This window comes from Hakea prostrata, chromosome 9 (assembly GCF_041222555.1).
Source record: "Hakea prostrata isolate BN-2017 chromosome 9, UWA_Hpros_2, whole genome shotgun sequence".
NCBI lineage: Eukaryota > Viridiplantae > Streptophyta > Magnoliopsida > Proteales > Proteaceae > Hakea > Hakea prostrata.
In genome coordinates, this window is record NC_142608.1 from 59,252,038 (window position 1) to 59,258,215 (window position 6,178).

Below are 6,178 nucleotides of genomic sequence, written 5' to 3' on the forward strand. Positions count from 1 at the left end.
TTATGTTATTTACTTTCTACATTTTCTTTTTATTATATACGTTCCCCTAATCAGTGGACTGTAAGCTACGACAAAGGGATCCACGATCAAAGGCATATTATTTGCACTTCCACCCTCGATCAAGAGCTTAAACTTGGAGCACTTTTTGATCCTATCTTTATTTATTTGTGGATTTTCTTTTATTAGATGATGATTGGTTAGATTATGTCTTATTTTATTAACTCCATTAAATACATGAGTTAGGACTGCTTATTTAGATCCGTTAAACTAGTTTAATTAATTAGTTAAAATTTTGAATCTTCTCATTCTCGTGTTACCATTAAGAGGTTTAAGTTAAAGTGGTATATCTCCCTAAGATCGACCCGTTAGCTAGATGATACCGTGCACTTGTATTTACTTTTATTTCACAAACAAATGCACCATCCTAGCCCCTGGGGCTAGTCCATCAAGTAAACTGGCATGTTCTTTGTTTTCACACGGATGGCTTATGCGGGGAAATTCGGTGCTAGTTGGTTTTCTTTTCTCTCACTAGGTCTATGGATTCTCTATATTTCTGCTGCGGTTGTTCCTTCATTTTGCTTATCCCATGGCCGTGGTGTGTGATCCTATTGCAATCCTCTCACCACATACTTCGAATCTGTTTCAACCTCCATGATCAATTTAATCTACCTTCTGATTCATTGGAGGTCTTTGGATGCTGATAGTTTGTTAAGGATCATTCCTGCTCAAACCTTATGCAGTCCGAAGGGGGTATTGTCTCCTCATGGAAAACCTCTACACATAGTTTTCTTTTTCTGTGAAGAAAAGTGGACAAAATTTTGGACATGGTAGTCTCTATCTTCTTGCTTTCCCTCTCTAGTGCCTGGTGATAGTCGGCTCCTCCATTACTTCCTCGCTCTTTCCCTCTGTGTGCCATGTTTAGAGATGGCTTACACAGAGATATGATGGGATGGAATTTCACTTCAAAGTGTAATGGTAAAATTACTTGCAGGATAATGTTAAATAAAATCAATGCCTTTCTCAAAATAACAAATCAGAAAGAAAAATCATTACTCGTGAGAGTTTTGATGACCCTTAAAATATAACGAGAAGAGTTTCAGATGTAATTTATTTACTAGAACAGAAAAAGTACAGTTGTACAAATTCCATCACACCCAAACTACCTATTAAATTAGTACAGAGAGGATCTCTTAGCTTCAAGGCTTCAACCCCAGTTTCCAATGTCAATATCTCCACTGTTTTCATTTGTTTGAGTGCCACTGCCTTGAACACTCTGGAAGTCGATTGAGCGTTGTAGCAGTGCTGTAGGCACAGCAGCTGGATTGATTTGGTTACCGACATTTCCAATTCTCATTTTCCCAGTATTCTTATTTGTTTGAGTTCCACCTGTAGCCGACTGAAATTTGAGACCACTTGCTGCTGGCTGTGGAGTAGTAGTCTGCGTGACCCTTTCAGTGATGGTAATTTCAGCCCGATCTCTTGCCTGTTGCATGAACGCCATCTTCAAACTAAGCTTGCAAACCTTCTCCCCTTATTGTTCTCCTGGTTTTAGGCATATTGGAGCTCCTTCATTCTTTATATAGAAATTTGATAGAGACAATAAGACCAAGCTGCTTGGACCACTTCATATCTGTAGATCTTTTATTCCTTTCTATCTCATTCCCCACCCCCACCCCCACCCCCACCCCCCAAAAAAAACAAGTGTCCACTAATGTGTGATTCCACTCTGAAAAAGAATTCCTTCGGAATTATTCTTGACCAGAACAGATGAACAAAAAAAAATGCGAAGAAGCTTTCTGAGAATTCAAAAAGGGTGCTTTGGTGGTACAATTTTCAATTTCACCTACGGATTGGGCAGTAAATGATTCCTCCATATCACATAGAATATGTAGGACTTGGCTTTGGAAAAGTTGGCGCGTGAGGTACCCATAAAGTTGGTGACGATTTGGATGTGAAGTTAATTAGGGAAGAGGCAGAGAAGATGCTCCACTTGCTGACTAATGTTTATGATTCTTAGGGCATAAAGCATACCTAGATTTTAGAATTTTTTAAGCCTTGAGGGAATATTTTGAGTTTTTGTGTACCATATATGTAAAGATGTCCAATTCAAATTCTCAATTGTGAAAATGGGTAAGTTCTATTCATGATGGGCTAAGAGTGGGTCAAGATGCGATTATGGGCCAACTACAAGATTATCTTAGAAATGAAGAAGCTAATTTTGTTCAAATGCTGAGATTAGTTAGGATTTTATTTTATTTTATTTTACTGTTATTAAAAATAAAAATATTATTGTATGTATGGGGCCCACAAGTAGTGAAAGATTATTATTTATAAATTTTTCAAATTTTCATATTTATTTGGAATATTTTATTTTTTCCTTGATTATTTTTCACTCTCTCCCCCCTTTATTTCTTTTACTTTACTATTTTATTTTTTTCCTCACTTAAATCACAATTATTTTCTTAAAAATTAATTTTCCTCTTTCCTCCCTCTTTTTTCTCCAGGTTTCTATAGTACCATTTTTTTTTCTTTTTTTTTTTCCACTTTGTTACATTCTCAAACAAATAAGTTGTCTTTCTTTGTTTGTTAATTTTTTTTTCTTTTATTATCATTTTTATTATTAATTATTTTCTCTTGCTTCATGTGTAATCCCTTCGCCAACTCATAAATACCCCTCTCCCCATAGATTTAGATTAAACTTTCATTTTCTTTTTAGTTTGTTTAGGTCTTCTCTGGTTCTTAGAATTTGTTGTAGGTTCTAGTTTGTAGATTCAATGTTTAGGTTTAATTTTTCTATGTAATGTGATAACTATTCAAGTTGAGATTTCTTTATGTAAATGTATTTTCTTTATTTCAATCAATTTCAATTTTTCAGGTCAAGTTCAAGCCCTCTTATTCTTCTAAGATTTTTTTCAAAATGTTTTATTCGTTTCCTTCTCCCTAGGTCCTTAGCAACTATAGATTTGGATCATTCCAGAGGTCAGTTGAGATTCGTATCCATCCATCAATGTTTTATTTTGTCATTCAATATTGAAGAGTTTAAGTAAGTAGCATTTGTCAATAATCTTCTCCCTCCCCCTCCCCCCCCCCCCCAATTGGCCTTCTTGACCCGATTTATTTTTCAACATTTATATACTATTTCCCTTCTCCCTTGGGTCCTTATCAACAATGCCTACAATCATCCCTCTCTTTGGTAAAGTTTCCGTTTTATTTATTGTCTGTTATTTCCTCTGCTATTTACTTTCTGTATTTTCTTTCTTTTATATCCATTCCCCTGACTAGTGGACTGTAAGCTACAATACAAGATCCACGATCAAAGGCATCTTAGTTGCACTCCCCTCTCTCAATCTAAATTTGGATCACTTTTTTACCCTATCTTATTTATCTGTGCATTTTCTTTTATTAAATGATGAATGGTTAGATTGTGTCTGTTTTTATTAGCTCCGTCAAATGCATGTGTTAAGACCAATAGATCTGTGAATTTAGTTCAATTAATAATTTAAAAATTAGAATCTTCTCATTCTCGCATTACCATTAAGAGGGTTGAGTTAAAGTGGTATTCTCGTGAGATCGACCAATTAGCTAGACGATACTATGCACTTGTAGTTACTTTTATTTCACGAACACATGCACCAGCCTAGCAAAATCGTGGGGGTAATTAAGTCCATCGGGTAAACTAGCATGTTCTCTATTTTTACACGGATGGCTTATGTAGGGAATTTTGGTGCTGGTTGGTTTTCTTTTTTCTCACAAGGTCTATGCATTCAAAATATTTCTGCTGTGGTTGTTCCTTCATTTTTCTTATCCCATGCCCGTGGTGTGTGATCCTATTGCAATCCTGTCAACCCCAGTTTCCCATGTCAATATTTCCGTTGTTTTCATTGGTTTGCATGCCATTGCGTTGAACACTCTGGATGTCAATTGGGCACTGTAGCAGTGCTGTAAGCACGGCAGCTGGATTGACTTTATCTACCAACATTTGCAATTCTCATTTTCCCGGTATTCTTATTTGTTTGATAAGCCAATCACACTTTTCACAAGCCACTTAGACTTTGATAAGTCAAGCTTTTCATTTGCCAACGAGACTTTTCATAAATCTGCCATTTCTGTTTTTTTATCAAGACTCTTGATCTGCCATATTATCAAGACATCTGATCAGCCATCTTACAAGGGTTTTTCACCAACTATTTATCAAAGCTTTTAGTTGAGTGAATAACTCTATGAAATAAAGTTAATTTTAGTGATTTTATACTTAAGATGGCTTGATTCAAGAATGATTTATCTTTGTTTTGTGGTTTAGTGAATCTTAGTGTTCTTAATCTTGTAAAGGTCTTTTATGTCATTTATGCATAAATTTCCTTGAATTAATGGATGGAACCGACCAGTCCTCTTTTTATGGGCATTGTAGCAAAAGAAATATAATGGATTAAGAAATGACAAGAGGCATAAAAGAGGAACAAAGAAGAAGTTTACTCAGTTTGTTGTAAAGATGCTACAAAATTACGGTAGCGTGATTTTTCCAGATTGGACACACGTGGCATTATCTAGTGAAATCACTAAAAAAGGCTAGTTGATTAGATATTCCTCTTGTCACTACATGAAGGATCTTAGCCATTGATCTCAGAAGAGAATGTTCTAATCCTACAATCCATTTTTATCCTATCACTTTGGCAAATTTGGGTGTAATAGAGAGGTGGAGGAGCCACCAAAAGAAAGAGGGGGAGAACTAGACACGCAGAAGAGAAAGTTTGTGCAATAGGAAGAGCTGCTGGAGATAGGAAGCTGAAGCATCATGGAAGCATTCTCCTAGTTCACTATTGGATTTTATAGTTTCTACTTCTTTATAATCTAGTTGAACTCTTTTAATGGCTGCATTTATTTCTCTGTATTTGAACTTTAATATTAGCTAGTTTCTTATTTTGTTGGGATGATAAGAATACCCGAATTTGTGATTTGAGCTGTGATTATTTAGTTTGTTGTAATTCTATTGTAGCACAGTTTATTAATTAGTGTATTCAACATGCATGTTTTTGAATGATTTCATTTATCGATTGACCATCCTTGAGTGAATATTGTGGTTTTAATTAATTGGAAAGTTAATTGGAGCCAGATCAATGTTGAACCACTTTCGAATCTTTTGAACTTAGGGTTCCCAAGAGCTCTAGTTCTCTTTTGTCCAACATTCAACTAACTTGATCATCGGAGACGGATAGCCAATCAAAATCGGCTTTGTTTCTAACATTCCTCTTCAGATTACTTGTAGGCTAGTGAAGATCCAACCAGTTCAGACTAGAACAATCTTGCTTGGTGTGATCTGCTATCTTGGAAGATTCGACACCAACAACCAGAACTGAGGAACAAAAAAAAAAATGCAAAGAAGCTTTCTTGGAATCCAAAAATGGGACTTTGTAGTACAATTTTCAATTTCACTTTCGGATTGCGCAGTAGATGATTCCTACATATCACATAGAATATGTAGCACTTGGCTTTGGAGAGTTGGTGTGCGGGTGGGGTACCCTTTAAGTTGGTGACGATTTGATGTGGAAGTTAATTATCGCAGAGGCAGAGAAGATGCTCCATTTTCTGACTGATGTCTATGATTCTCTGCAGGAGAGTACTTCTGTTTAGAACTCATTTGGTGCTTCAGAAGAAGCAGCTTAACTCGTCTTGACAGTAAGTGAAGAAAGAAAATGGAATTTGAAGATGCTTTGTTTGTTCTATGAAAAACAGTTTTCACTATGATTTCTTTTGGGTGGAAGGTCGAACAATCTGCTATAATCTGTTTGAAATCAGAATGAGCTTGTTTTGATACAACCAGTGCCCATTGGTTAAAATCACATTTCAATATGGCCAAGAAGGAAATTCCATTCCGTGCTAAAGTGTGTGATTCTATGCAGGAATTGAAAAAACAGGAGCACTTCATTGTTAAGAATTTAACTGATGGTTCAGCAATAAGCAATCAACTTTTAACTGATCTTTTAAATCAGTGAAATGAAATAAAGGAAAATCAAAGATGCTTTCTTATGGAAAAGCATTTTTTTTTGTGACATCGACATGCTTTCACTTTCTTATGGATGTGGTGGTTGAAGAATTTTCCTCATACCTTGGACTGTATTACCCCTCGTCTATATCGTGCAATCCATATGGTGTTCGCCTGGATCATTATTAACAAGGTTCA